The sequence below is a fragment of the Artibeus jamaicensis genome, unplaced genomic scaffold (genome assembly GCF_021234435.1).
Source record: "Artibeus jamaicensis isolate MK-2021 breed Jamaican fruit bat unplaced genomic scaffold, CSHL_Jam_final contig_554, whole genome shotgun sequence".
Classification (NCBI taxonomy): Eukaryota; Metazoa; Chordata; class Mammalia; order Chiroptera; family Phyllostomidae; genus Artibeus; species Artibeus jamaicensis.
The window spans coordinates 2113092-2134650 of record NW_026521885.1 but is presented as its reverse complement, the minus strand read 5'-3'; the positions used below and the strand labels follow the sequence as shown (position 1 = coordinate 2134650).

The 21559-nt window shown below is 49.4% G+C and overlaps 1 protein-coding gene, 1 long non-coding RNA gene and 1 other non-coding gene across 15 annotated transcripts in view; 1 reads left to right on the top strand and 2 right to left on the bottom strand.

Annotated features, from left to right (window-relative positions):
- The window catches only part of ZNF185 (zinc finger protein 185 with LIM domain), a 53620-nt gene extending 45087 nt beyond the window's left edge, over positions 1 to 8533 (bottom strand). For 11 of the 13 annotated variants that reach the window (XM_053670196.1, XM_053670195.1, XM_053670203.1 and 8 more), the window contains exon 1: positions 8380 to 8533. The gene's annotated coding sequence lies outside the window, so the exon portion shown is untranslated. Of the gene's footprint in view, positions 1 to 6428; positions 6604 to 8379 lie in introns of all 13 variants that reach the window. The other 2 variants (XM_053670197.1, XM_053670198.1) reach the window with 1 other exon arrangement.
- Positions 8158 to 10190, top strand: LOC119040355 (uncharacterized). The gene is made up of 3 exons (XR_005080835.2): positions 8158 to 8388; positions 9649 to 9822; positions 10045 to 10190. It is a non-coding gene; the product is annotated as an uncharacterized LOC119040355 (long non-coding RNA).
- Positions 10191 to 21089: 10899 nt separating this feature from the next.
- On the bottom strand, positions 21090 to 21212 carry LOC119040371 (small nucleolar RNA SNORA27). Its single transcript, XR_005080842.2, has one exon. It is a non-coding gene; the product is annotated as a small nucleolar RNA SNORA27 (small nucleolar RNA).
- Positions 21213 to 21559: the final 347 nt, after the last annotated feature.

The window sequence follows — 21559 nt, the reverse complement described above, 5'->3', positions numbered from 1 at the left end:
TGTGGCAAGAGTTTGTGTGAAATGAGACAGCAGGCCCAGTGACTGCCCTTCTCTCATCCCGAGTGTCAGAGAAATAGGGCGGTATTGTATGCCAGGCAGGGACCCCCTAGCTCTCTACTGGGAGGGAACAAAGACTCCTTTAGCCTTGATTCCTAGGAGCGTGGAACATTGTTGCACGCAAAGGAGCCACAGCCAGAGGGCATGGGTGTTGGGGCTTGCCTGAATGCGTGTGTGCTGGGTGCTGGCCACTATGAGTGAGCATGGGTGCACATACTCTGGGTGGATGAGCAAGGGGCAGGGCTTCCTCAGAGGTGAGTTGTGACATTCTGCACCTAGGAGGCTGAGAGGAAACTTGACTACATTTCCCCATGTGTACTGGCCACCTGAGGGTCCCCATTCCTGAGTAATAGGGATCCAGGAATTCACACAATTCTGTCTCTTGGAACCGGAGCCCACTGCTCAGCTCTGGGCGGATCCCTTAGGTATGGGTGGAATCAGCATGAGGACGCAGGGGGATGGGGTAAGAATATACATCTCAGAGCACAACTTGTGCAGCCAAGCCCAGTGACCACATATGGATATGGCAAGTGATATTTACATGAAGCCATCAAGGCCTTGGGCTATGCAGTGCAGGGGCCAGTTGCTAGGCCAACCTCAGGCCACATTCTAGTGAGCCTCTGTCTGTGAGCACTTTCAAGGGGCTCTGAGGCAGGGAGTTCTAACAGAGGCAGAACTCCAGGCTATGGCCTCCTGCATCATCACTTCAGCAGAAACCTAAGCACTCCCATCTGGATCATGAGGGGAGAAGTAAGGTGATGAAAAGTCCCTTGTCTCACAGCAACTTGTTCCTAAGATATGTGCACCAGCTAGTTCTGATCCTTCAGCTGGTCACTGCCAGTAGACAGGTGGCTTGGTGGAAGGAGACTCCTTTGTCCCATGGGGCCTTGGCTCTCCACTATTAGATGAGGGTGTCAAAGACTAAATCATGGAAAAACAAAGCCTGCAAGGAGGACTCCAACTATCATACCTACCCCTTCTTGTCCTCCTATGAGAGCCTGAGATGGTCTCTACAACCCTGAAGCTCCAGGCTGCTAGAGCCACTCTCTGAGGCCATGTTCCTCCTCACCTGTGTGACAACCTGACTTGCTGGGACCTACCCTGGTGACGGGGGGATTCTGGGCATGGAGGAGGCTCCTACCCATTTGCACTGGAAATGTTCCCTCTGGACAAAGAGCACCCACTGCCCCCAGAATTTGGGAAAAAGACTAAAAACAAAACTCCTTGTGCCTTAGAGCCACCTTCTAGAATAGACATCTAGGCCCTCTTTGGGTATGTTTCAAGCAAAAGCCGTTATCTTCAAAGTGCGTAAATGCCCATGAGGGGTCCATCTCAAGCTCTTTCATGGAAATGAGCTGTCCCAGGATTGGGGTGGTCTGTGTTACCAAGGGAAGGTGATACTGAGGTAGTCAGAGCCTACCTGCTGGATAGCCCCTCCCGCCATCCCAGGGGTAGCAGGTGTCTTCTCTCAGACTGTCCCTTCCTTAGTGAAGCCTCGTTCTGCAGCCAGCCGGGCAGCCCCCAACAGTGAAGGGGGGGCATCAGTAACAAACTGAGAAGGCAGTAGGAACTGCTTGTTTGGAAGGCCTCAGAGACAAGCCAGCTGGGCCCATCAACTGTCATCTCATAAAAAGGGCACACTGGTGCCATCAGAGATGTGGAGTACTTGGTACAGGCCATAGAGCTGCATAGCCATGCTGTCTCTTCCAACTCAGGTGCAAAGGAAAGAGCACTAGACAAGGGGTCCAAGTCTTGGTTCTGTCAGAACAAGTCACTGGAAATGTCATTTACCCTGTCTGGCTGAAGATGAAGCCCTTTTCTCAAAGTTCTCCCTGACCGCTGTACCTGGTCATGGGGGAAAGATGAGGGCTTCAGTGTGGCCCCTCTGCTCATCACCAGAGGGGCTGGTGCTGACATGCAGTGCTGTTTTTCAGAGATTCCATCCCTGTCCTGTCTCCCCTTTGGAACATCCCCTGGAGGTCAAAGGCTCATCATCATAGGGAGAGCCCAGGCTGCGGGGCAGGGGTCCCCAAGAAGGCTGCAGCAGGAATTGCAAGGATAAGCTGGTATGCACACCACAGACCAGGCTGAGAAAGGCCTGAATCCAAAGATGAAAGGTGCTGAGGCCTAAGGAAGGACATGATGTGGAGTGTGAAAGGACTGGGGGTACTACAAACCAGGGAACATGACCTCCACCCCTTACTCGGGTGCCCTCATCTAGTCCTTTTTCAAGGCATGCACTTGGCAAACTGTTTCAGTTTGGACCCAGACAGGCCTAAGCCAACACTCAGGCAGCTGACCTGATTCTCTGGGCCAACAGGGTTGGAATGATTGAATGTCCCATTTTATGAAAGTCTTGTGAATGAGGGCATCCCAATTCCTGCTTTCAGCAGCTGGCAAGAGGACAGTCAGCAAGCAGCAGGTTGCTCTCCTCCAAGAGTGGTGTTGTGCGCGCTGCTGATGTTGCTCCAGGGGTTCCTGGGACCGAGAGAGTCTCAGCAGCAGTCTGGTGGAAGGGGCCCTTCAGAAGCCTGCTGGAGAGATGACTAAGCAGCTGGGTCTCCAAGACCCAGCAATCTGTTGCTCAGCACACAGCTCCCAGGGGCTGGGGTGAGCAGCTGAGCAGAGAACCTTGACCTGCCCCGATGCTCCAGTCCCAGGGGTCCTGCCTGGAGGCCAACCAACAGGGCAGCAGGAAGGAGGTGCACCACATGGAAAAAAGAGCTGGAAGAGACTTGGGTTGCAGAGGGAAAAATATAATATGGAAAAAACACATAGGGGGATTATTTGTAAATGTGCTTTACAGGTAAATGACTTCTGCATGAAAGTCTGGAATTCTACCTCCCCCTATCCCACCCCCAATACCTCAGAATCTAGACTTCTTGGCGTCAGTGCTGGAGGGGCCCTAGGAGACAGATGTCTGAGGTGGATTAGCTCCCTACCAAGGCAGTGGGGAGCTTGAGCCTTGACGGGGCAAAGGGAGCCATGGCCACCTGGCCACTGTCACTCTTGAGGGGCTGGGATTCCTCCTGTCTCTCCTGTGCCCATTTTCTAGCTCTTAGCAGGCAAAATACAAGTGACTGCTTCGGGTAACTGGACCATTTCAGAGGTGGTAGGGCCTCAAAGGCCAGTGAGGGCTTTTGGGCATAGCCCTCTGAGATGTCTCTGTGGAAGCCCAGAGCTGGGCAGGGCCAACATTGCTGGATCTAGCAGGATCCAGGAGCTTTCACTCCAAAATGAATTCCTTGCCAAAGCCATCTACATGAGCTATTCTCATTCTTCCCATGGCCTCCACCTCCCCTGCTATACCAGGAGATGGAGCCCTGAGGTACCTGGGCTGGCTCTGTTCCCTGAACCCCAACATCCCAGTTGTCTCTGTAGTCTGGGAACCAGGGCAGTTTTAAGCCCATCCTAGAGGGACACAGATGTTATTCCCATCTGTACACAGACAGCCAAGGGGGTTGAAAGGGACTCAAGGATCACAGAGCCCACCCTTACCCCAACCAACTCACCCTCTCCAGGCATATCCCTGTACCTTCACTACTATGACCCATTCAGCCTCTGCCAGAGCAGGACCAGTGACAGGAAAGTCCTCTACGTTTGCCCCTGACTACCATTGGCCAAAGCTAATGCCTTTTGTCCTAGTTACAGGTGATTGCAAGTGAGGCTCTAGAGGAAAAGTAGTGCCCAGCCTCCTCTCCCCACTCACATCTCCCACCACATCTGGCTTTGGGCAGGCCTCCTTCTACTCCTGGCAACTTTCTCCCACTTCCTTCCCTCCCAGCCCCCTTCTTTCTCATCTTCCTGTCCATACTAGGCCCAGAGTCCCCTGAGCTCCACTCTTACCTCTTATCATTGTTCCCATTTTTTTGGATAAGAATATGGAGACCCAGGGGAGAGAAATCATCTTTTCGAGACCATATTTTCATTATTCGAAAAGCATTTATGGAAAGTTGATGCCAGGCTGGTTGCTGCTCAGACAGACATACAGACAGACAGCTTAGAGAAGCCTTTCAAGGGTACTGCCAGAGCACTGAATTTCCCAGGGTGGTGGTGCCCTGGGCTTGGATGCTCCTGAAAGATGAAAGAGTGAATAGGAGCTCACTGAGCAGAAGTGGTGACGCAAGTCCTAGTTTTTGGTTTTCAGATTTTTTTCCCAGTCTAAACCAGGTACTGCTTGATATAAGTATTTTCACCAGGGTTATACTCATTCTTGTGATTAGAAGAATCCTTGAGCCTGTTTCCATAGCTGACCTAGTCATCAGAAAGTGGCATTCTGAGCCAACAGTCACAGGTACCAGACCAAGGGGGTTAGATGAGTGCCTGAGGTATGCCCACGGATGGGGCCAAAGCCAGGGACCACCTTCAACCACCAGCAGCAGTGTGGGGACTGTCCACCACTCACTCCAGAGGCCAGGTCTCCTCTCTAATCCAGGTTGTGGCCACAGAGTTCCACAGTCACCTCAGTGGCTACCATCAGAAGCTCCAGTTCTCCACTCTCTCTTGAAATGGGAAGTGAGCACGCTCTCCATGGGAAGAGCACAGACAGTGTTTCTGAAGGTAGTCCTTCAGACTACCTTCCAGGTAGTCTGGAAGGACCTTCCAGGTAGACTACCTTCCAGGTAGTCCTTCCAGGACGTGTGCTTCAGCTGCAGATTCCTGCCTCCCCACATTAGAGTTTGAGAATGACACCCACAGGGCCTTTTTTCCTTTCATCTCCAGTCCCTTCTCCACCCAGGCCTGCTCCTCCCACTTCCCCATCCCTGCTCTTCTCAGTTCTTAGTTTTCCCTGTAGTCTAGTGCCCACCACTGGCGAGGGATCAGAAAACACTCTCCAAATACATACGTGTATATCTGAATGATATGATAACGTGTTTCCATTCTTAATCCTCAAATGACTGTTGATTGAGTTCCTCTTTGTGCCTCACTTTCCCTGGGAAAATGAACTGACACGAGTCCTGTCCACCTCTTGACCCTAGTGGAAGGTTACTGTCATACAAGTGTTTCCATGTCAACTTTACTCTTCCTGAAGAAAACCACCAGAAGCATTAACAGTGGGGAACCCAGATAAGACATCAAGGGAGTGGTTTGTACCATTCTTACAACTGTTCTGTGACTTTTAAGTTAATCCAAAATAAAAATTGAAAACAGTAAAACATTTAAAAGAAAGCAAATCAGATTTTAATAGGCATCCAGAAATGACCAAAAGAATTAAGTTTTCTGTGGCAAATCATTTAAGTGTGAGTTTGATGCCATGTGCATAATCAGCAGACTGGCAGTGATTTTTAAACAACTGTTTTTCTTCAAGTGGGGCGCCTGCATTCCTCCCAACCTGGCCCCAACCTCATCCCTGGCCATCATGACCTCTGGAGGTAGACACTGCTGTCCTGGCTCAACCGACATCCTTGTCAGAGGACTGCCTGCCTCTGTGTCAGGTACTAGTGGCTTGCTGCTGTGTAGCACATGCTCCTGGCCTCAGCCTCTCTTCTGTACAGGTGACAAAACTCAGGTCTCCAAAGGCTGTGTGATGTGCTCAGATTTATACAACTAGATGGTGGATGTGCTGGGCTTTGAACTCAGCTTGACTTCCCAGCCATACTCACCCCTAGGCCATAAATGTGCCTCTCTGTCCCACCATTCCCTTCCCCACTGCACTTCATGAGTCCTCTGCCAGCTCTCTGATCCTTGGAAGCAATGATGCTTCCGAGATCAGACGAGATCAGGCGCGTTCAGGGTGGTATGGCCGTAGACGGAAGCAATGATGCTAATGTCTCTTGGGCATCACTCTCAAGTGCATGGGTCCCCTGGTTGTGCTGTCCTTGTCTTGACATTAGCCAGCCAGCTCTCTGCGGGCATAGTGGAAATGAATGCAGGGTCCTTGGTGGGTCCCAACTATAAAAACCCAAGGGCCAGGAACACTGTGTGGGCTGCCGCTCTCCTCTTCCTGGGCCATGGTCTTGTCCCATGCCATGAGGGCCTGACAGTGGAAGCAGCAAGCAGAAAACAAACTAGTATTACACATAAGCTGGCACCCAATAGGCTATGGCTTGAAGCAAGATTCAGACCAAAGAGATAAGCCACCCATGGAGGCTGAGTGAGAAAGAAAGGATGGCTTCCAGCTTACTGAGTGCATTGAGCCAGTGGACTTTCCTTGGCATGTGACTGAGGAAAGTTGTCACCTAAGGGATCAGGTGACATCCTCAGGTGACAATGCTCAGGGTGGTCAAATCCTCGGCCCACTGCTGAAGATGCAGAGGCTCTGCCCTGCCAGATCTCAGGAAACCACAGGGACACTAGGTTGAAACACAAGAAGCACAGGCAAGGCTAAAGGAGGCCAAGGTGAAGCAATGGCTGCCCCTGGAGTCACTGACCTCAGGTGGGAGGCTCTGTCTGGAGTCTGGACTCAAGTTGAGAAGGAACTGAGGTACACAGTTTCAATGTAGGTGGTAGCTCCTTACTGAGTGGTGTCTCTGTCTCCCCAACCGGACTGTCACACCCTGGGCAGGTCTGCATATGATTTCTTTTCCAGGTTCCCACTGCTCAGCTCTGGGTGGAACATATAGGAGCTTAGAAAGAACTGGTTTTGGTCTTTTGGGTGCAAGGTCAGGCTCAAGTCATCCCAAAGGATATGAGGACCTTGACCTGGTAGCTGCTGAGCTCCTCCTCCTGCTTCCAAGCCCTCCTCCTCTAGGAAGTCTTCCCTGATCCCTGCAGCCAGAGCTGCTTCCTTGCTCCAGGCACCCACAGCCCCTTGTTCTTATGCCACTCAGAGCTGCAGCAAACAATGTGGTCATTGGCCACCTCTGTTGCTGACTTGTGACTGGCCAGAAGGTTAAAATGAACAAATCTGGAGCATCTGCTGTGCGTCTGGCCTTGTGCTGGGTGTCTTCCAGCTCTCTAGAGCTGAGTATGGAGCTGCCAGCCAGATCAAGGCTTCTGAAAGCCAAGCCAGCGAGGCACAAGGGCTGGGGCTGGAAATTGATGGAAGGAGGAGGTAGGGCAGGTGACACTTCGCCCATCCTGGGGTGGTCCAGAGGTGATGAGGCAAACAGCACAAGCACCAAGGCCAGTCGGCAAGCTAGCCCTTGGTCTGTGTGCATTTATGTCTTGGCCATTTGCTTCTAAGTGGCAAGCAGGGCCTCTGAGCTGTCCCTGATTTTTCAAATGAGGCAGTTGAGGCCCTGGGAAGGTAGGACCACACCCTCCCCCCAGACTTCCTCCACACCTTTATGTGAGCTGGTGAGGAGGGAGTGGGAACCCAGACACCCTCCCCACTGTTCAGGCCTACCAGCTCATGGGACCCTGTTTCTTGTCCTCACCCAGGTACCAAAATCAGAAGTCTGAAGGGCCATGAAACCAAGGCAAGACTGGGTCTGGCTACCAGAGGCCTCAACCACTGCTGGGTATGAGGGGCTCTTTCTCAGGGTTCACAGATTGTTGCCTGAGATGCAGCTGCACAGCCTCCCATGATGCCAAGGCTAAGTGCAAATGACTGAGTGAGAACACAATTCCTACCGAACTTTGGGCATTGCAAAACCCAGGCACACCCACCTCTGACCTTATCTAAGCCCCCAGCAGCCCTGAGTGGCAGGTGACCTGGCAAGTTACCTCCTTGGACTGACAGAGTTGTCCAGATGACCCCAGCTTGGAAGTAGCAAGGAGGATGGACAGAGGGAGGAACTGAGCTTTCAGTCTCTTTTTGAAGCAAGGTATCACTCTGTCTTTCCAAAGAGGACAGACTCTTGGCTTCCCCTGCCCCCATCAAAACAATCCAGCCACAGAGTCCGCTGGCTGCAGATCCCATCGATAACACCCAGTGACACTTGATTCGGCGCCTTCTGTCTGAGCAGCTACCTTCCCCATGGCCCTCCAAGGAGATTGCCTGGTGCCCAGCACACACTCATCACAAGTAGCCTGTGAGCCCCCTACTCTGGGTGTCAGTTTTCTCATCTATAAAATAGACACAGGGTGAGCTAGCTGATCTGAGATTCCCTAATTCTTAGGCCTGCAATAATCCCTCAGTGCACCCTGGACCCAAGCCATTTCCTAGCAATCAAACCCTCTCTTACAGAAAAAGTGAGGGCAGAGGAACCAGGCCAGTCTTCTTTGCCTCTGTCAGTCGGTCTCCCCGCTCACAATGAAAAACAGTAAACCAGGTGCACTGTCTCCCCAGCAAAAGCCCAGAAGGTATGCTTGGGGCAGGTGAAGATTATGGATGGGGAAACTGAGGCCTGGAGTTGTTCCTGTCACCGGACTGCACAAGGAGCCCGGTGCCCCTTGCCGCCTCTGCCAGCCGCACCGACGGCGACTCGACAGCCCTACCTGGCACAGGTGCACGGCTCGCGGGGCAAGTGGAGGGTCGGGTGGAGGCGGGGCTCCGGCTCTCTCCCCCAGGCCCGGCTAGGCGGCTGGCGCGGACGCGGTGCGCGGGGCGCTGGGCTCTGGGCGCGGCGGGGAACTTGCAGGGCGGCGAGGAGGCGCGGACTGGGCTCCGCCCGCGGGAGAACAAACAGGTTTTCTCCGGCGCCCGGAGCCTCGCCCCTCGCCCCTCCCCTAGGCCAGCCCCTTTCCCCTGCCCTCTCCTGGGGTAGGTAGATGGGCCTGGCACATTCCGCACATTCCCCCGCCAGTGTCCTGGGCCACCCTCCCCTTCCCGGTTCCGCCCTCCAGGGCTGCTGGAGAAATCAAGTCCGGGCTCCCCGCACCAAGTCAGGAGCGAGCCCCAGAAGGCTCTGCTGCGGTGGGAAAACTTCCAGGCAAATTCCTCCAGGCTCGCGGCCCCACGCTGGGAGGCCTCGCCACGTGAAGTGCCCCGGCTGCCTAGTTGCGCCCCTGCCCGCGCCCGATGCAATCTGGAAGGCCGATGACTTCCACAGATGCTGCGGGTTAATTCTGCCGAGAACTACTGTTCCTAGATCCATTTTACAGATGGAGATCCCAGACAGGGGCGGGAGAGGGGCAGGGGAGGGTTGCTGGCGGCTGAGATCATGCAGGAAGTCCCAGAGGCTGGGAAGAAGAAAGTGAGGCCACAGTGGGGAAGTTCGCATCCTAGAAGGCCGTCCTGGGTGGATTCGGGGTTCCCAAGGCGTAGCAGCAGCAGCGAGCACCCTGTCAGCAAGCAGGGCCACCTCACAGGCTGAGCAGGGAGACACATTCAAACACCAAGGTCTAGTGCAGTTTGATCAGTGTCATCCATTCATGTTTTTGAACATGTGTGTCATTCGGTCAGGTTTACTCAGTGCTAGGATGGATAGAGCATCCAAAGAAGCCCCTAACCCTACCTGTACGTGTGTTGGGTGTGGTGGGCCTGGGAGGCCTCCCAGGCAAGGCAAGGGATAGTTAAGCCAGTCTAAGAGACAGCAGAGTTGGTCGAGTGTTGCCTTATCAGAATGGCAGAATCAAAAGGATGGACCAATAGGTTCTCCTTCATGCAGCCCTGCCAAGCCTATGTCCCAAATAGTCCTCCAACCCATCCATTTCTTTCCACTCCCACCCCCTTGCTGGTCTCCCTGACACTGGTGTCACCTGCCTTGCAATGTAGTCTTCACACAGAAGTCTCTTTAATCGTTAGGCATTGCTCCCTGCTTGCAGCTCTTCGTTGACTTTCCATCATTCTCAGGATAAAAACCAAACTCTTTAAGGGGCCCAAGGATTCTGCTTCACCCAACTCTGCAGGACCAGCCACTCTCCTCTTGGATTGACTACACTCTGGCCATGCTTGCCTCCTTCTTCCTTTGGAATGCATCAGAAGTCCTGTCTCCTCAGGTCATTTGCTCCTGGCACTGACACTCCCTAAAATGTCCTTTGTCCTGTTGTCTGACTAGTGAACTCTTAGTCACTCTACAAAACTTCCCTCAAGTGTTCTCTAAATCCTTCCCTGACTGCACAGACCACTCAGTTATGTCAATCACTTCCTTCTGTGTGTTCCCCTAGTTTACTCTGATTACATCAATCTAGCACAGTGGCCACAATCTTTTCTTGTTCCAGATGGTGAGCTCCGAGATGGGAGGGCCCTGTCTGAGTCATCACTAGGTCGTGGAGACCAGCACAGAGTGTCCGAAGGGATATGCAGAAGAAGATTGAGGGGTGATTGAGATTCTGGAAGCTGTCTTCATCCTTCACTTCCTGTGCTTTATCAGGTAGGGAGGAAGTGACCCTGTGTCTATGTGAATATGTGTGTGGGGTAAAGCTGGGGCGATTGTACATAAAGTCACTTCAGTTCATCTCTGTCTTTTGCTAATAAGCATTTTTCTGCTTCCAGTCTGGTGGCCGACATCAAACTCTTTCCCTCCCCTGACATTGGACTGCTGGTGGCTGTGATGTATTTGGCTTGGCATCCTGGGCCCTAAACATACTTACTGTAGGACCTACAGTGTGTCACATTTCCTCTCTGGGCCCCCTTCCCCTTCAAGAATATAGAGGACCAGTGATGGATTTGATGTAGGGGTGAGGAACAAGGTGGTCCTTCCCTCCCAAGGCTACCATTGGGGAGGAGTAATCTCATTCCAGAGCCCTAACTCTAGGTGGGCCAGCTAGAGAGCACAAGAAAGAGTGGTGTCCAAAGCCATCAATGGCCAATGAGCAAGGGGGGCCTATCAGCTGGACTATTCCAGGGTCTTGAGCTCTTCCCACATCCCAGGTGATTCAGCCCTGTCTAGGCCAGATCTGCCACAACAGCACCAGCCAAAGGGACCAGGCTTTCCTCAACTCCTCCTTCTCTGCCAGGCTGCCAGGCCCTGTGCTGATCTTGCTTGCAAACAGGTTTGACTCGAACAGCAACTGCCCCACCCTATTCTGCCCTGCCTTGCCCACCTGTTCACTGCTCCAGAAGAATGCCCCCACCCCTGTCAGAGCTACCCCCAGCCACCTCATCCAGGATTCAGGGTCCCTCCCAACTTTATCAGCCTCCTCTTTGACTCCTTGCCCTCAGGTACCCGGACTCAGACACCCCCATTACTTTCTCTCTCATACCACCAGGCCCAAGCACAAGATGTTCACTTGGTGGTGACCTACTACCCACTCTCAGCTGCAACACTGACTCCTTCATAAACTTCCTCTCAGCTTAGATCTTGAGGGCCAAGACCCTGGTGTTTGCTAGCTGCCCCCAGCCTGGGCTCTACCTTTGACTAGCCTGAGCTTGGCTCTATCCCTCTCTATTCTCAGCTCTTCTTGTGCCTTGGTCCTTATCTCCAGCTCCAAGGCTGGCCAGGCTCTAGTAGAGTCTTCCTGAAACCCACAGCTCAGGCAGCCTCCCCACGGAAAAGCAGGTTGTCAGCAAGGCTCTGCTTTGAGGGTACAGATGCTGCCTCTAAGTAGGGTGGGCTTGAGGGTGAAACCAGGCTGGGCTGCCTGGTTAGGCAAGAGGTCTGGAAGGCAGAGGCAGGAGTGGAGAGGTCCCCTATGCCAAGTGGGGCCACAACCCGTGAGCAGACAGTGGAGACAGATTCTTTGGGAGGCCAGGTTGAAGCAAGCAGATATATACAGGGATAGGTGGCTGTTTGGAAGAACTTGCCAGCAGGGCTCGTAAGCTCCAGGGAGACCCCTCTGATCTCCAGGGCTGGGAACAAAACTTGCATGCCAGTCTACTTGAAGCATTCCCAGGCTATAGAGGGGGATGATGGTTGGGGCTCTGAAAGTTGTCAGGCCCCAAAGCCAACCCCACACCAGAATGTCCCCACACCAGAAGGAACTGGAGACAATCAATTGACTTGAATTCTGCCATTGTGCTAATTAGGAAACAGAGGTCCAGAGAGGGATGGCATTAAGCTTGGGCCACAAGCTTTAGTCTGAGGCACAGCTGAGACTAAAACCGGGTTCCAGTGTACTGAATGGAGGCCTCACCCAGCCTGGGCACTTAGGTTCATGGTGGGGAGGGCTGGGCCCCTATTTGCACCCTAATCCCCTCCTTCCCTCCTTTCCAGGGCCCGCCCTGCTGTCTCATCCTTCTAAGCTTTTCAACCGGTTTCCACTTGCTGGGTGACTCTATTGGCTCCAAGGAGTGCAAGGGTCCCCATGTATGACTGTACCCACAACAGCTTGTACAGGGACCTGAACTTGCAGGACTAGCACATGAAGTGAGACACCCCCCTTGCCCCACCCTCAGCCTGCACTTCTGGCTAAGGGGCTGGCCCCCACCTCCACACACCTGCCTACTGTCAGCACCAAATGCCCCCTTTGGGACTCCTCTCATCACGCTGCCACCCCCTGTCTTGGCTTGAAGCAGCACCCAGTCTGGTGGGGAAGGCAGACCAGTTCAGCTCCAAGGGGAAGAATCCATACTCTGTACACAGTGGCTCCACCAGGAGTAGAAAGGTCATGTAGGCAGGCCTCCCTGGCCACTGGGACATCTCCCATCCCTGCAGCCTGAATTCCCTGCTGCCTTTTGAATCCATTACTTTGAATAAGCTGAGGAAACACTCCACCATCAGCCTTGGCCTGTGTGACCCGATGCCCCAGAATGCAGAATGCCTTTTGTTTTTGGCTGTGAAGCAGCCCCAGGCCAAACCTCCACAGGACAAGTGCACAAGCTGAGCCAAGGCCTTGCTGGCAGATAATCCCCACATGCCCTGAAGAATAGCTTTTTGCTGCTTTAAGAATCATCCACAGATCGGAAAAAGAATGTTCTAATTGGAAAACCTCCCCGCCATGGTTTTCCGGAGTTTTAGTACAGTTGGCCGGCCTGGAGGCTCCTGGGATGAGGAGGAAGGGAAGTAATGAGGAGGAGACAGTGGGCTCCCTGCCCATCGCCCCCTCATCCCCGGAGCTCAGCCAATCCCGCTAAGGGGCCATACTGAGGGTGTAGCAAGTCAGCAGCCTGGGGAATCCAAGGCTGGCTGGCCCTACTGGGAGCCATGTCCCTTAGCTGGGATGAAGCCCTGGCCCCAGAAGCTCTGTTGCTGTCTCAGAAGCAGCCTGGGCTCTGGGACCCTCTGGTAGGACTGATGCCCACTGGGCATTGTGAGCCCCAGCCCAGAATAAGAAAGGTATGAAAGCCACTGCTTGATAAAAATGGGAACCCAGAATCAGTATTGGGGTCTGCATGGAGTCCCCAGACTTGACTGGGGCCCTGGTTTGGGAGACCTGGCATGGGGATGGAGGCTGCATGGGAAAATAGACTTCTGAACAGTTGGATCTATCTGGAGAGGAAGGCAGCTTCCATTCAGGGGTCCTGCTAAGCCTGGCCTGACAAAACTGCTGGCTGGGAAAGTTGAAGGCACAGCAACCTGAGGGTCTGTCCAACTCCAAGAGTTGCTGATTTGTTCCTTATGGTTAAGCATTGCCCTTGCACTTGGGAAATGCCCACTTGGGAATGAGAAATGCAGTGGATACCTAAAACTCCTTCACACAGGAGAGCCAAGTTACTGTGATTCACCTTTTGCAGCATGTATGCTTTTCTATTAGTCCTTTCTAGAGACCTCACTCCCTGGGTGCTCAGCTGCCTTGATCTCAAAGACAGCAGACTGCAAAGACCAGAGGGGAAAACAGTTCAGGGGCCGCATCCTTGTCCATATGTGCAGAACAAAGAGCCTGCTGGCCAAAGTCCCCCTTGGTGGAAATTCAAATCTCAGCATAGAGGAAAGGGCTGGCTCTCATCACCTGGCCCCTGTCCATTTCTCTTGGCCCCAGTAACCTGTATTTGGGGGCTATGAACTCAACCTTGTAGCTCTAGGCTCACTGCCATTGTGCCCCACTCCCCTCCCCTTCCTCCCTGCCTTGCCCTGTTGTGACCCTGAGAGCTTTGGATTCCTAACCAGAACACATCTCTAGAGCTCTACTGGCCATTCCAGTCACCACTGGCCGCATGTGACTATTTACAGTTAAATGAATTAGAACTAAATAAAATTGAAAATTCAGTGTCTCAGTCACAATAACCACAGATAGAGAACACTTTAATCATCACAGAAAGTTCTGGCAGACAGAGGTACTCCAGCTGTTCCACTTCTCCTTACAGGGAAATTCTTCACTTCTCCCTTAACTGAAGCTGGGCTCCCTCCACTAAGCAAGGCACCCCTGTAGCTTCACCCCAGATAGACTAGTCTGCCTTTGGATGAAAACCTCTCCTTCTTTGAGGCTCATGCTAATTGGCTAAGATATCCAGCATTCAGGCCAGTCTTTGCACCTTGGCTCATTCTTCCTTTACATCCATATCTCACTGGATGTGAGAAAGTGACTGGATAGAGGGAGTGGGGCAGGATAGCCATGAAGTGGAGTGATGAGTGTGTGTGACTTCAGCATACATACCTGTGAACTATTGATCCCAATCATCAGGCTTCCCAGTTCTTCAACCTTGACATGTCTGAAGTCCTTGTAAATTCCACTGCCACCACCTCTTCCCACAGGTACAGCCTGTACCGTGTTATCACTTCTGGAATATTTATTGCAGGCCTTCTACTTTCTGATCTCTACCTCCTCCTTTTTCTGGTGGGCTTATTCAACTACTTCCCAATGAAAGGTAGTGACAACCTTCTTTCCAGCTCATGGGGACCTCCTACCCTCTCTCTCCTCTACCGTTTTCCCCATCCACTAGCCCTTTCTTCTCTTCACTTCTCTCACTATCTACCTTGAGTCAATGGACCATCACTTCAACAGCTCTCTTGTCTGCATCCTAATATCCCTTTTCTACTGTCCTTTGGTCATCTGCACCTGACACAGCATCATATCTGGACAAATCTAAACATCTGCTTTCTTAGTGCCTGCTCCAAGGCAATGATGGTGCTAGCAAATGTTACACAACCATGCAGGATGGTGCCAGTGTAAATTGCTGGATTTCACCCCTTCTCACCTTCAAAAGGACTTGCCTCTTTGTAATTATCCTTTTCTCTTCTACAGCATAAGAACATCCATTTCATTTGAAGCATTCCTGTCAACATTAAAAAAAAAAAGAATCTCACTTAACCCAACTCCCACCTCCAGTTAGTGCTTCATTACTCTGTTCCTCTATTGAGCAAAACTCTATGAAAGAGTCATCTAGGTCCTCTGCCTCTACTCCTATCCTCATAAACCCATTCCACTTTTTCAACCCTAACACTCTCTTAAAATTGTTCTTGTCAAAGTTACCAATGATCTCCATGCTTCCAAACCCAATGCTCACATCTCTGCCCTCTTAACCACAGTTGGTCAGTCACTTCTCCATTCTGGAAAAGTATGCTTCTCTTAGCTTTCCTGACACTCCACTTATCAGACATTGAACATTAGGAACTCAGACTCTGGAATTGAGCTACCTGGGTGCAAATCCTGGTTATGCCAATTAATAGTTGTGTGGCCTTGGGAAATTTACTCCCCTTCTCTGGGTTCCCATTTCTCACCTGTATAGTAGAGATGAGACTAGCAGCATCTACCTCCTGGGGTTGTCATTAAGATTACATGAGATAACACACAGGAAGTACTTAGAATAGAGCTTATTACATGAAGAGATTCTGAATGAAATCATTATAGATGTTTATGGGTTTCAGAACATGCTACCCCCCAAAGTGGTACCATGACATATTAAATATTTTGCAAGGTGAAGGGGTTTGAGAAAACAGCAGAAGCAGGAAGGTCTCTCTGACTTCCCCCCAACCCCACTATTTTCCCCAACAGTTCATAGATCCTCATGTGAGAAGTGTCCTCCCTATACTCAGAGGAAAAGGACATCCTTATTTCCAAGAGGCAATGGGAGAAAACCCAAAAGGATTTGAAAAAACAGGCTTTGCCAAGTTCCCCCAGCTTGCTGCACTTAGCTCAAACTCTTTATCCTATTATATTTTTCCACAAATTTACACTCTTCATCAAACCTGGTATAAAAACACTCATGTTTAATCATTTTTTGGGGGGTGGCCTTCATTTTCTTATGAAAGTTTTCATGTCATGAAAAACTTACATTAAATGTGCATGATGTAGCATATATCATACACATTTCTCCTGTTCATTTGTCTTTGTCAGTCTAATTTTCAGACTCAGCCAGAGATCCTATGAGGGTCAAGGAAACTTTTTTCCTCCCCCATAATGTCTAAGGGTCAACTCAAACTAAACATGTTCAAGCAAAGCTCTTGTTCCCTACCCCACACCCTCCAAACCTCTCTCTTCTAAGTCTTCCTTATCTCCATCAGTAGCACCTCCCAGGTGTGCAGGCCAAAGGCTTAGGTTGTTCATTTGATTTTCTCCCCTTCCCTCATCTCTTACATCCAGTTATCAGCAAATCCTGACTGCAGCTCTACCTCCAAAATATACCCTGCCTACTTCCACTCTCACCACCATTGTAGTCGAAGCCAGTATCCTCTCGGACCTCCTCCCTCATCCCCACCTTCCACTCTTGCCTGCTGCATCTACTCTCTACAAATCAGCTGGAGTAGCCCCCCACCTTGTGTTCTCTGTCTGAGCAATTAGGTGACTGCATTCACCCAGCTGTCCAAGCTGGAAACTGGGGTGCCATCTGAGACTCCCCTTTCCCTCTTCCTGTCCAGGTCTGGTGCCTGCTGTAGCTCTCATCTCTTCTCCCAACTCTCAAGCTCCAAGCTCCCAGCACACTGGAGCCACACTGGAATTTCTGCTGATTCCCACATAAGCCTTGTTTTCTTGTCTCCAAATCTTACTTTTGACTGAGGTTCTCTTGCATTGGTTAACTCCTACTGTACTTATTTATGTAGCAGAAAGTAATCCCTAACCACCAAGACCCAGTTAAGTGTCTCTTCCTGGGCTGCACTTCTGCCCCCACACTCATAACCCTACACAGTCACTGTTTCCTGTCTCTGGCCTCCCTTCCTCCTGTATATAGGAAACATATCATATACTTGCCCACTCACCCAAGTACCTGGTATGTGCCTGAGTGGACACACAAGGAATATTTGCAAAGTGAATAAAGGAAGAAATAAAAGTTAATTTCAAATGCAGTTTATGATCAAGGTAACATTTCAAATCAGTTGATTAAAAGTATGCCATTCAATAGATGATGTTGGAATGATTGGCCTTGTGGGGAAAAATTGGTTTTCTTACCTCATACTCCACACAGAAATAAACTGCAGATGCCTCAGAAATTTAATGTAAAAAAATAAAACCATAAAAGTACTAGAAGGAATCTTGGGGTGGGGACAGCCTTTCTAAGTATGTCATGAAAACCAGAAACCATAAAAGAGAGAAATTAAAAACTTCTGTATAGCAAAACTCACCATAACTGTTATTAGGCAAATGACAAATGAGGAGTTATCTTTACCACATATGACAGCCAAAGGCTTAATCTTCCTAAAATAAAAAAGGGCTGCTATCAAAGCAAGCAATAGGAAAATGGGGGCAAAGAAGGGAACAAACAATTCACAAAGGAAGACTTGCTGAAGTCCATTAACATATGAAGGAAATGCAATTATTCCCACCCCTCCATCAGATATGCAACAATTAAAATGGATTTGCAAAAAAACCTGGCTTACCTGGGGTGTGGGAAAATGGTTACTCCCATGCCTCAGGAGCCATAGAGGTGCGAGTTGACATTTTTGGGATGGGGAAATAAGAAACAAAATGAACAATGAGGACTTCTTTTGATTCAGCAGTATTGGCATTTAAAATTATTTTATTATCTGATATACAAATGATACATGTGTATAGTATGTCATATGTAATGCACATAAACATCTACCCACCAGCCAGCACCATAATCTGTGCCTTCCATCCTCAGTCCTGGTTCTCCAGATGAGCTGTACTGGCTTGGAATGAAAGGTCAAATTCTTTGCTTGTGCCCTTGATCCTATTTCTTGCCATCTACTCAGGGACATCCGGCTAACATTTCTTCCTTTCCCTTGAGTCATTAAGGATTTCCTCTTGGCTGGATCCTTCTATAATTCTTCCCACCATAAAAAGCTTCTTGATCCCCTCTTCCCTTCCAGCTACTCTCCATTTATTTCCCTTCTACCCTTCCCCGTAACAATCCTGAAGAAAATTATCTACATTCTTTGTCTCTGATTTCTCTTCTTTCTTTCTATCTCTTCCAGCACTCCACAGAAATGGCTCTTGCCAATGCCACCAGTGCTCTGCATGCTGTTAAATCCAATGATTAGTTTTCAGGACATGTCAGCAGCATTTCACATAAGAAACACTCCTGGAAACAGTTTCCCCTTAGCTTCCAGGATACCTCACTCTTCTGCTTTCCCTTCTACCTCACTGGCTTCTTTTAAGTCTCCTTTGGCCCCTTTTCATTCCCTCCACCTCATATAACCTTTTAGGACCTGGGACCACCTCCTGGGACCTGGGACTCAGTCTTTGGAACTCTTTGCCATGATACTTATTTCTGTGGTGATTTCTAGACATCTCATATCTTTAAATACCATCTGAAGGCTGGTGACTCCAAAATTATATCTCCAACTCAGGCCTTTCCTCTGAATTCCAGATTCCTATATCCCAAGGTTTACTCAGTATCTATATTTACATACCTACTAGACATTATACTAGGAGTCCCAAACCAAAGTCCTTATCATCCCTTCTAAATCCATTCCTCCTGTAGCTGTCCCCCCCTGCAAAGTTGATAGCTACATATCCTTCTAAGTGCTTGGGCCAAAAACCGTGGTGTGATCCCTGACTCTACGTTTTCTCACTCCTCACATCCTACTGTCAGGAAATGTAGCCCCACCTTCCCAATAGATCCAGAAATCTCCCCATTTCTCCCCAGCTTCACTATTTGGTGAATTTGTGGTTGTTTTGTTGTTAACAACATTGCTCTGAACATTCTTATACACATCTCCTGGCCACATGGGCAAATAATTCTCTAGAAAAGTTGTTCTCCAACTTTGGTGGGCAGCAGAATCCTCTGGAGGGCTGGTTATACTGCTGGACCTCACTCACAGAGCTCAGGACTTGTTTAGGAATCATTTGCATTTCTAACAAGATCCTAGCTGGTGCTGATGCTACTCACGGGGAAATAACTCTTGTAGATCCGTAGGTCTAGGGGTAGATGACACCCAGGAGCAGAAAAACGAGCTTGTAGGATATGTGCATGTTCAACCTGATAACAGAACATTTACTTTCTTTTCTGTCAGCAATGTGTTAGAATGCCCAGTGCTCCTTATCCTTGTCAACACTTGATGTTGTCAGATATGCTACTCTTGCCAATGTAGTAGATACAAAGTGTTAGCTCATTGCAGTTTTGAGTTGTATTATTAAAATTTATGTTTAGGTGGCAACAGCATCAGGTGGGTGAGAAACATAAGTAGTGGTATGCTCATTGCAATGATTTTTCTGTATTAAAAACAGGTAGCAGTCTATGTTTTTATCAATCGGTATGTTCAAAATTTAGAACAGGGTAATATGCAGCTGATCAAGATGATGATTATAGGTCTCTAGTTATGAACATTAAAAATGCCTGTAATATATTGTTAAACAAGAGGGGGAAGCAATTTACATAAGATGGGGTTTGAGTTACCTTTACTTTCTGTTTTTAATATTTTATATAATGTTTCATATTTTAAATGTACATATCTCTTTTTGTGAAAAAAGTGATTTTCAAAAAATACATCCTTATGTTTATGTTTGTATATGCTAGGAAGTATCGAAGGATTTCATACGATACTGATTTGAGCAGCTGAGGCTAGGCAGTGGGTTTGTGTGGGCTAAGTGGGAAGGCACTTGGAGTTTTCTCTGTATTGCATTCCATACTCTTTGAATTTTTATGACAGTATTGCTTTCATAATAAAAAAAACACACTAAATAAACAAAACAGAAAAAAGAGCTATTCTTAACGCCCAACCCTGTCAACCCCTGCCAGCCCCTACCACTGCTGGCCCAGCCTGACCCACCAAGCTGTGCTGAGGCCCCTGCTGACTTCACAAGCAGCCTGATCAAGTCGTGCCAGACCACCTCTGGCTGAGGAGCTTTGGAGCTGCAGAGCCAGGGCCAATAGTTGGGCTGCCTAGAAGAAGTGAGCTCTTTCTGCTTCTGGGTGCTGCCTTGAGCCCAAGGGTAATGTGTCACCCCCCACAGAGCCTGCAGCTGTGGGCTCTCCTAAAGTTATGTACTGGAAGGAGAGGTCAGCCACCCAAGGGGCCCAAAGAGAAGTCACTAACACTGGCAAGAAGTGTACTGACTGTCAGAGGCAGCAAACTCCAATAACAAACCCGAGTTTCTAACAAAGCAGTTGAAGTCTATAAAGGTCAGATCTGAGAAGAAATGTCTGCAAAATGTAGAGATGAAACGTAGAGGTGAATGTGAACTCATCTACAATATACTTGTATAGCAGAATCTGGGGTCACCTCAAATTGAGAAAGAATTAATCTGATCTAAAATAGAGACTATACTGCAGCGACTGGATGCACACGGAACTGTCTACAGTTGTACTTTTCTCAAAGGCTATTTTCCTTAAAGGTGAGCTTTCTCTTCACTGTAGTCCCTCTGAGGTATTGGTGACTGCCACATCAACATATGTGCTCCCTTCACAGAGCACATCATGTGGTCATCATGTGGTTTTCCTCTGTCTGCCTCACAACTTGTGACCTCTAGAATGCAGAAACCAGCTCCCATTCCTGCCCTGCCTCTTTGTAAAAGGCATGGGTCCTGGCATGTACTAAGCACTCAGTAAATGCCGAAGCAATGGGATGGGATGATCTCCAGTATAGAAGGAAAACAGACATGACATTTTGCAAATGCCAAGGTTTCATAACTCAAAGCAGAAGGCAACAAATGGGTGTCCCCCAGCATCACCGTCCACTCTGCAGTGGCCCAGCATGTCCATCAAGCAAATGGCACACAGGGCTCACACTGCTTGCTGGGTTCTAGTCCAAGACAGTATCCATGGACAAGTGGGTCCCTCTCCAAAGAGAAACTTGGAGTTGACAATCTCTTGAATATATACTTCCTCTTTAATAAAACAGCTACACAAAATATAAACTGAAACCTGGTGGTGGGACTTCATAGCACAACCCCTCCCCTACACACAACTCATCACACTGTGGATAGCAGGGGAGCCCGCCATTAGCTATCCTTGTATGATTACTGCATTTGGCCCCTCAACATTTGTGTGAAATAGTATTTATTCACAAGTAGAAGCCTAGTAAATACATGGTGTTTTCTTTTTTTCAGTTTGTTTTCCCTGACAGAATACAAGATAATCAGTTTGCTTGAGTTTTAAAAAGATATTTTCTTTGCTCCACTTGAATCACCAATAAAGACATAAGTCCAGGTGGCAAAGTGAAAGGGGGAGGGATGTGCTATTTTTTAAAAACAGGTTAAACTGTGCTTTTTAAATTTACATTTTAAAAGTCAAAATTATCCCAATATACAAATTATATAAAATTGTATGAAGTCACCCAGAGGGTATTCCCTGAACCCCAGGCCTTGTCCTTCTTCTTGTGATATAGGACAGAGAGAAATGACACTTGGAGGCAGGCTTCAGGTAGCTCATGTGCATGCCCCAGGTGCATGTCTTGTGCCAGGCTCAGGTCCTAGGTGGGGGAGACAAAAATTCCCAAGAGACCCAACAAATCACTAAGTCCTGAGGGAATAACTAGTGTCAGAGGAAGGAGGAGCCACTGAGATGGGGTGGGAGCCT